General features: G+C 41.8%; 1 protein-coding gene across 8 annotated transcripts in view; it reads right to left on the bottom strand.

Moving 5' to 3' along the window:
- The window catches only part of HEATR5A (HEAT repeat containing 5A), a 97,461-nt gene extending 88,848 nt beyond the window's left edge, over nucleotides 1–8,613 (bottom strand). For 4 of the 8 annotated variants that reach the window (XM_069559445.1, XM_069559444.1, XM_069559442.1 and 1 more), the window contains exons 1-2: nucleotides 8,303–8,613; nucleotides 6,286–6,352 (exon numbers count right to left, since the gene is read on the bottom strand). The gene's annotated coding sequence lies outside the window, so the exon portion shown is untranslated. Of the gene's footprint in view, nucleotides 1–6,148; nucleotides 6,191–6,285; nucleotides 6,591–8,302 lie in introns of those variants that run through there. The other 4 variants (XM_069559443.1, XM_069559439.1, XM_069559440.1 and 1 more) reach the window with 4 other exon arrangements.
- Between the last annotated feature and the right edge of the window lie 562 nt (nucleotides 8,614–9,175).

Below are 9,175 nucleotides of genomic sequence, written 5' to 3' on the forward strand. Positions count from 1 at the left end.
CCGCTGCCCTGCAGAAAAGCAGCTATTATTCACTGAGCCAGGAACTTTTTAAGTGCTTAATTACTATCATCTCTAATCATCACAGGAAAGAAAGCAAGTATTACTGGTCCCCATATTACAGAAAAAAAAAAACAAAAAAACTTTGATGCCAGTATACAGGACAGAAGAACAAACCCAGGTCTCTTTGGGAACAAAACTCATTCTCTTTCCTCAGTGCTAGGAAACCTTTCCACCGGAAAAAAAGGGAAAACAGCATTTCTGATATTAAGATGTAAGGGACAAAAGTGCAGAACAAACAGAGCATGGCGGTGGAGGTGGGGCCTTACTTTATATTTGGGCTCACTCTCTACCGATTTCCCCATGCATGTGGGCATGCTCAGTCGTGTTCACCTCGTTGTGACCCCATGGACTGTGGCCCGCCAGGCTCTTCTGTCCAGGCGATTCTCCAGGCAAGAATACTGGTGTGGATTGCCATGCCCTCCTCCAGGAGATCTTCCCAACCCAGGGATCGAACTCGCATCCCTTGCAGGTCCTGCACTGGCAGGTGGATTCTTTACTAGTAGTGTCACCTGGGAAGCCCCAATATTTCGCCCTACACCTTTCAGTAAATCAGAAAATCAGTTTACCTCCCAATTCCTTCAGGGACAAGGGTCAAACAATTGAAAAGGCAGTGTTGGGAAAACAGCAAAAGGAAGAACATAGATGAGGTAGGTAAACTGTTTAAGAAGCTGAGCATGTCAAAATAGTAGACCTATAACAAAATAGACTACTCTGGTTAATAGCAACTCTGGTTGCTTTTAAAAATACAAAGTTTTCTGAGCCTAAACCAACCTAACAGAATCTCTGGAGGCTGAGGTGCTATGATAATGGGAGTTTCCATTTAATCCTCACACGGTGAGGTGACTAGGCGACTAGGCTGCAGCTCCACCCACCCCTCAAAGTCATCTCTCTGCTGGCCAGTCACCCCTACTGTCCACGCAGAAAATCACGTCCAGGTTTTGGACCAAGAACTTATGAGAAGCCCACACCCTGCTTGCTTCTGTTTTTTACTTCACTTTGTCTTCTTTGTAAAAGGATGTTTTTCTTTAACTAGAAATAACCAAATGCTTAAAAAAAAAAGAAATAAAACTAGCACTATTCATGTACAAAGAATACTGAAACTAGATAATATAGATATTTTAATAGCTGGTGAGTGTCCCCTATGCTCCTATAATTCATTTACTACCTTAGGTAAGAAAGATTTAACTTATTATTTTTAGATAAGCACAAAGAAACTGAAATTGCTTTAGAAAATAGCAGCAAAATGACAATGAACTTCAAATCTATGAAATTACTTGATATGAACTTAGACTTTCTAATTCTCTGTAATAACTCTAAAATAAACCAGTTGTCATTAGTCAAATACTTAAAATGTTAAGTGTACAATATTGATTAAGCTCAGTAAGAATTTAGCTGAGTGATTCAATATACGTACATTAAATCTAAATATTATAAATGCAAAAACTTCACAGCCAAAACTGAGATTTTAGAAAAGCTGATAGATTTATAGTGACAGTACAAATAGGTTCAACTCTTTTGGAAAATATAAATAAGTCATAAAAATATCAAAACCACTTGACAAAAGCATGAGTTTTTGAAAATTCGTGCCAGAGAAAGGAAAAGGAGAATATCAGAAGTGTAAGCATTGATTACAGCATTATGAGAGGTGAAAACTGAAAACTTGCAAGTCCATCACTAGAGAAATGACTGTTTGACATTTTCAGACACTATCAGGCTCTCATTAAAAACTGTAATTATAGAAACTACAAGTGCATAAATTTTAACAGGTTCACCTATTGAGAGCATTCCAACAGGTAAAGCAGTGTTTCCTAAAAAGTGTTGTGTAGAATAGTGAAAAACAATGAGGAAATGAGGATTTGTGTTTTATGTGAGGGAATGGAATCCAAATCTTTTGGGGAAACACCATGTTGGCAGTCTTCCTTCCTACAGAGGGTCTCCACATATGTGCTATATGTAATGTACATTATATCCTGCCAGAAGGGGTGTGTGTGTGTGTGTGTGTGTGTGTGTGTGCGTGTGTGTGTGTGTGTGTGTGCGTGTGTTGGCAGTCTTCCTTCCTACAGAGGGTCTCCACATATGTGCTATATGTAATGTACATTATATCCTGCCAGAAGGAGGGGGGGTGGGGTGTGTGTGTGTGTGGCACTTGACGTTTCTCCGCATCTTTTAAGTACTGAACTTTGCCCCTTTTCTATCTTTTTCTTTTCCTCCCCCTGCTGGGAATTCTGAGAACTCAATGTTCTATAGAGCACAATCTTTAAATACTAATCATTAGAGACCACTATAATTCAAAAAATTTTTAATTCCCTTTTAGTTATACTATGATAGGATTTTTATAACAAGTAGAAGAATATGTAACAAAACAATATATTTCTACTTAAAAGTAGCCATTTCTGGTTAACATTTTGGATCAAATTATCTAACATTCAGAATTCTAAATATAAACAATCTTTTCTACTACTCCTGGAAGAAGAGTAAAGAAAAAAAGAATACTTTTAATTAACCAAATGATTTCTCAGTTCACATAAAAATCTGTGTTATTCATAACTTTCAACCAAGTTTCACACCACACCCCTTCTGAGCTAAAAATGGCTTGTTACACCATAAATGTTAACATTTGATTTTTGGAATTCTGAATACAATCCCATAAAATCAATTTAATTAATGCTCCTTAAGTCATATGACAACATGACCCAGGCACACAGCACTAATAACCTGTTTTACAATATAATGAAAATGCATTCAGTGTACCTAGATTCAAAGAATACTTCCTGCAAATGTGGTAGAAATGCTGAGAAACCTGCTTCTTACCACTGCATAATACAAATCAGTTGGAAAGGCAGACTCACTCAACTCGAAGAACTGATTAAGAAGCACATCCTACAAGACAGAGAAGCTAGAATGGAGTAGGAAAGAAACAGGAGTTATACAGAAATGGATAAAGTGAGGTAAGAAAGGGCCAGAAGTAGGTATGCAATTTCCTTTGCCTTCCTCCCATTTCCCTTCAAGTGCTGCAGATTACTACTGAGGAAGAGAAGAATGGCAGAAGCTGGATTCAGCGAAGGAGGCTGCCAGAAGGGGCCTCTGGTGTAGGCTAGCTCTGGCATTCTCCCTCCAGATTACAAAAGAGAGAACCTTAGAGGGTAAAAGGAAGTATGGTGGGAGGGGCGCAGGGGACTGAGCAGCAGAACCAACTCTAACAAGGCAATGATAGGAAGAGACTTAACATTTCTTCAGGATTTCCTTACTAGAACCTTTTAATGCACTATCTCATTGAATCTCCCTACTACTGTGGTAGTTGAGTCACTAAATCGTGTCTGTCTCTTGCGACTCCATGGACTGTAGCCTGGCAGGCTCCTCTGTCCATGGGGTTCTCCAGACGAGAACACTGGAGTGAGTTGCCATTTCCTTCTCCAGGCGATCTCCCTGACCCAGGGACTGGACCCAGGTATCCTGCACTGCAGGCAATTTCTTTACCAACTGAGCTACCAGGGAAACCCCTCCCTAACACTAAAACTCAGATATTAATCATCCTTATTTTACAGATGAAGATAAAGAATTAAGAAATTTGTCCAAGATTTAAGTGAAGAAAGAAGTGGAAGAAAGAAGGTAACACCTACAGCTGTCTAGTTTCAATGTCCATGCTCCTTCAACTACTTCATGTACCCTTTCCATACAGTTTGTAATCACTGACGGTTACTATCATGCCCACTGAAGCATCTAATCTTTATAACTTTGTTTTCTCTTATCAGTTCACTCTCCTCTTAGGTCTCCAGTACTCTGAGGCTTTTTGATGAAATGTGAGGTGTACTAGAGACATCAACTTCCAGACGGCCCTTCCCACAAAGACAGCAAATCCCTAAGTAACTCACACTAACACCATCAGTCTTCCCTGGTGGCTCAGACGGTAAAGAATCTGCCTGCAATGCAGGAGCCTTGGGTTCGATCCCTGGGTTGGGAAGATCTCCTGGAGAAGGGGAGGTCTACCCACTCCAGTATCCTTGCCTGGAGAATTCCATGAGCCTGGTGGACTCCTCCATGGGATCACAGAGTCTGACACAACTGAGCGACCAACAGTGTTAGCTTAGTCCTTGGCTATTCTTGACAATTTTTATCACTCTTCATTCCACAAACCAACTCTCCCACCTCTCCCTGGGAAGAAAGATATCACTCTGAACACTCTGGCACTCTGAAGTGCCAGAAGGCAAGTTTTAAAAGAGAAATTTTACCCTAAAATCTCCCACCACACTCATCTGAAAGTCACTACCTAAGCAATCTCACTACTTGGTATCTAGTAAAGAATTCAGTAACAAGAAGTAAAAAACAAACAAAAAAAGTTTAAAAAAATACACAGCAATTAACTGTTTCAAAGATCATCAACTTTACTGACATAAGTTTCTTGTCTCTTGGGGCCTGCTGACTCTTAGTTTAGTCTAGACATGACTGATAATCCAGCTATCTGGATTCTAGTTGGAGTGGGATAGAGCGCCATATTAAAAGTGAAGGAGGAGACTAATTGAGAGCATGAAGAAGCTGGAGCAGGAAGCTAACAGTAATGGAAGAGACCAAAATACTATTTAATATAAACACTTTAAAAAGCAGGCAATATGGGGATACTTAGTTCAAGAGCAGAGTGCATAAGATGCCTGTATTCCTCCAGCTCAGCAGAGGACAGGAATCCTTGCTCAATTTTCCAAAATATCACTGTATTTGTGCTCAAGTAATCTGCTACCTAGGACTTCCTACTTTAGTCATTAGACCCCACCTGCTTTAGAATCCCCTCCTTTTCCCCCTTCTAACTGTTCATTTCATGGCTTTTATCCTGGTGAGCGCTCAGAGTCACCCTTATTCCCACTATGGTCTGACATCTTGGCTTTTCTTCACGGTCCCCACTTCTAATTTACAAATCTTATGAAGTGCCTCGCCCAGAATTTAGCCACAGTTCTGACCTTCCCGGACCCCTACCTGAGGGTTTTTTATTTTGTTTTGTTTTAGCAGACTCCCTGCCAGATGCCTAACTGGGCTTTTAACTTCACAAGTGTAGCTCCCTGGAACAACTCCATTATTCCCTTGTTTTCCAGCTGCCATCATCACATCCACCCAAGTAATAAGTGAACACACCATCTACTACTTCTAACCCCCAGTTGGTCTGGGGCAGCACTCCACAATCAAACTCACTGACATTTCTGCAGAAAAATATAAACATATTCACATAAAGGTGGGATAAATAATGACTATAAACAGCTTCCTATCAGGTCAGGTCATGTTCTGCTGCCAAATGAGTTAAGAAAAGTGCCTTTTGGACTCTGTAATTAAGCTTAAGGGATTCTGTACCTGTATACACTTCTCTTTTCTTTTTTTGCTTTTCAGATTTCCTCCCAAAATATCTTTAAAAAAATTTTGTGCTTTTCAATGGGTAATTTCAACTTCCTAATAATTTTACTTACATAAAAATGTATGGAATAAATGAGGTAATGTTTTGACTACATATTTAATACACAAAAACATGCATAAATTCAACATACAAAAATCTACAAGTGCAACAGAAGAGAAAATAGATAGATATTGTAATACATCCATAGAGAAGCATAAACTAGGAAAGAAGTACATATATAAAATATTTTAGAGAAGTTAGAACCATGGTTTCAAAATTGGCAAAAGTATATACTCTGCTTTAAATACTTAAATATCACCTCATACAACTTTACCTTCTTTCCTGTCACATAATTAGTTCTAATTTCTTATGCAGCATAAACATAACATTATGCTTTAATATGACTATACTGTGTTTCTTTCTAGAAATACTTAGATATATCTTTGACTTCATGCTCAGCTACACTGTGAATAATTTTGTCTAGTCTTTTAATCAGTGTCACTAGATTCATGGTAAAAAAAATGTTTAAGTAAAAATAACTGTTACTTGTGAAAAACAGAAATGATACATTAAAAAGAGCTTACTAAATTTAAAAAAACAGTCCATACCAGATCCAAATTAAAACTAGAAGTTATAAAGTTGTTAGAAACACACAAAAATCCTTCCCTTTCTCTAGCCTTCCAAAAGGCGAGAAATGCTGAAATTAAAACTTACTAGGTAATTATAACTGAAAAGCCATGACCTTTTTCCAACATTACACATCTAGGATCCAGAAGCATTTGTAGGATGCAGGAGTCCACCTGACACAACAAAGAAAGTAAGAAAAATAATAAAAACTGAACTTAACCTACATCCTCTCACAAAAGATACAGTGACTAAGAGTTTGTAGAGCTCTAGTCCAGGGTCAGCAATTCTTTCCTGTAAAAGACCAGAGAGTAAATACTTTAGGCTGTATGCACCACACAGTCTCTATCAGGACTACTCATAAACAACACATAAACAGCTATAAATAGATAAAACAGTGTGGTTATGTTCCAGTACAACTTTATAACAACTGGCAGCAGGCTGGATCTGACCCACAGCCTGTCAATTACTGACCCCTAGTGTAATTCCAATGAATTTAATACTACAACTAGACAAAAGCTTCAATTAAATGATACAAACAAGTCTCTACTAATTCCTCAGGCCTCAGTTAATTCATTTCTTAAGTGAAATTTAATAACAGTTTCCCAGTTTTGGCACTCTCCTTAAAATGTAGAAATGCTTTTACATGAGAGGACTAAGGTCCCACTAAGGGGCTGTTCAAACTCATTAACTATACTATGGATAGTTAATGAAAGAAGATTCAATGAAGTCTTTTTAAAAAAAAAAAAAGTCTATGTCTTTAAACTAGTTAATCATTAGGATTTAGAATAAATGAATTTTAGAGTATGAAGAGACCTAACCACCTAAAGACATGGAGAGGTAAGTTCATGAAGATTATAAACTGTCTCAGTCCTCTTTTTGAAATAAAGCTGAAAAAAGGAAGATATGTGCATTGCCTAAAGACAAAAATTCTTAAATTTTTTTTCTTAGAGAATGTACTATTTGCGCAGTAGTCTGGCTATGTATTTTCTGTTACTAAAGTCAGATATAAAGATTAAAAGAAAAGAAAAGTAAGCTAAGATTCATAAACAGTAGTGGAGGCGCTTAAGCTAAAATTCAGGTCTGTTGTCAATTCAGGAGTCTTGTAGCACTAAAGCTCTCTATACAAATAACTACTTTTTCCAACTGTCCCTATTCTTATGTTATAAACCCTGCCTGCTACCCATTTCATTAAAGGGGGGGAAAAAAATCCATGGTGTTTAAAATGTAAATAACTGTCGGCTTCAATACTGATCTAAAATCATTTTCTCAAAGACATACTTTCTAAAATGTTTGCGAAACAGGACAATTCTTTCCCCATCCGCCTAATGCCCAGCTTCAAGGACACTTCTGCTTTCTTTCCACTTTAATCTCTTCAGAGTATTTTCCCTGACAAAGTTCTAAACCATACTTACGGGTCCCCCCTTTCCCTCCTTTCGACGTCTTTTCTACGCTCTAAGCTCCTCAAGGGCGCTCAGCCTGAACATAAAAGGCGCTGAATATTTGCTGAATAAATGACTGAACGGAAAAAGAATGTATAATTATGACCTTTCATAAAAGAGGTCAAATCATCTGACACACACTATTCGACTTGACAGTTATGAAAATCATCTTGCCAGAGGTGCATTACTGTGACTAGTATCATAAAGCGCTTCTTAAAGTTTCCAAAGAATTTACAATCCCTTGCAATGACGCTGCGCTGACCGAAAGTAGGGTAAGAAATGTTTCCTTGTACTAAGCAAAAGCTAGCCCGGCAAAAGCTAGCCTCGCTTTCTTTGCGAGGAAAGACTATCAAGTATCCAGTCTCTACTGCTTCAGGAAACCCGCCTCCAGGGCTGCTCGCGGGAGCCCGGAGAACCTCGCCCAAAGCCCGGGTTGGGGCCCCGCTCCCAGCCAACCCCCGCCGTTGCGGGCGCCGCTAGGGCGGATCCGGGGAGCGGCGCGCGGGCTAGGCGGGCTCCGACCTTCCGACCTTCTCCGCACGCCCAGGGGCTCCAGCCTGCGCGGCCAGAGTCCACGCCTACCTGTTGTGCTCGGGTGAAACACACTTTCCCAGAGCCCAGGAGGAAGGACCGGCTGCACTGGCCATTCGGCCGTCCCCGCGCCCATCCCCTCCTCGGCGGGCTCCAGCCCCTTCGACCAGGACACCTAATCCTTCGATCCGTTCCGGCTCCCGGGGTCCCAACTTCCTCCACCTCTTGGCTGCCGCGACCACCTTGCGGACCCCCAAGCAGCTCAACTCACGGTGCAGGGCCCCGGTGTGTGTTTCTTCCCCGCCGGCAGGCAGCCCGGACACCGCCCCCTCGCGCCCGGAGCCGCCTTCACTCTTGGGATTCCCGACTGCTCGCCCCCGGCGTCCCCCCCCACGACTCAGCGCCCGTCCCAGCCCAGCCACGCTGTCGGCTCCACAGTGCGGCAGGGTAGCACCGGGACCCGCCGGCAGCGGCGACTGCGAGACAGCGGGGCGGGAGGGGCTCGAGCGGGGCGGGGCCGGAAAGCTCGGAGCCTGGAGTGCGGCGGGAGCCAGCGATTGGGAGCGCGCCCCGCACCGCACCGCCGACCAAGGCCCCGCCAGCCGGCGGCCGAGCTATCGAGCGCCCACTCTGGCAGGCGTGAGTGCTCCACCGCCGAAAGAGCGATGAAGGAGACTGCGGCTCAAGTTGAGGCCAGGGCAGCAGTTTTGCAGTCCGGAGAGCTTGGCCACACCCATTTTTGTTTGTTTCTAACGCCAGCCAGAATCCTTGGGGACAGCCTTCGGGCATCTGAACACGACTAGAGCCTGGAGAAATTCAGGCAGGGAGTGTAGGTGGGTGGGTGTAGACATGGAAGGGACCCTAGATAGCTTTGTAGTCCTACAGCCCGAAACTCTGGGGCCTGGCTCAAGGTCACACACCCCAGCCACGGGCAAAATTAGGATTAACAACCTCTTGGCCCCCAAGTCAATTGAGTTTTTCTAGCATACTCAGCATTTTGAATCTAATTTTCCAATTTTTATTTTGAAATAAGTGCAAGCTTAGAAAAGTGCTTCTAGTATAGAGAACATTTTTCCTTCCCGAACCATTTGAGATCTAAGTTACTGAGAGGGTGCCACACTGTCCCTAAATGCTTTGAAGTTGC

The sequence above is a fragment of the Ovis canadensis genome, chromosome 18 (assembly GCF_042477335.2).
Source record: "Ovis canadensis isolate MfBH-ARS-UI-01 breed Bighorn chromosome 18, ARS-UI_OviCan_v2, whole genome shotgun sequence".
Classification (NCBI taxonomy): domain Eukaryota; kingdom Metazoa; phylum Chordata; class Mammalia; order Artiodactyla; family Bovidae; genus Ovis; species Ovis canadensis.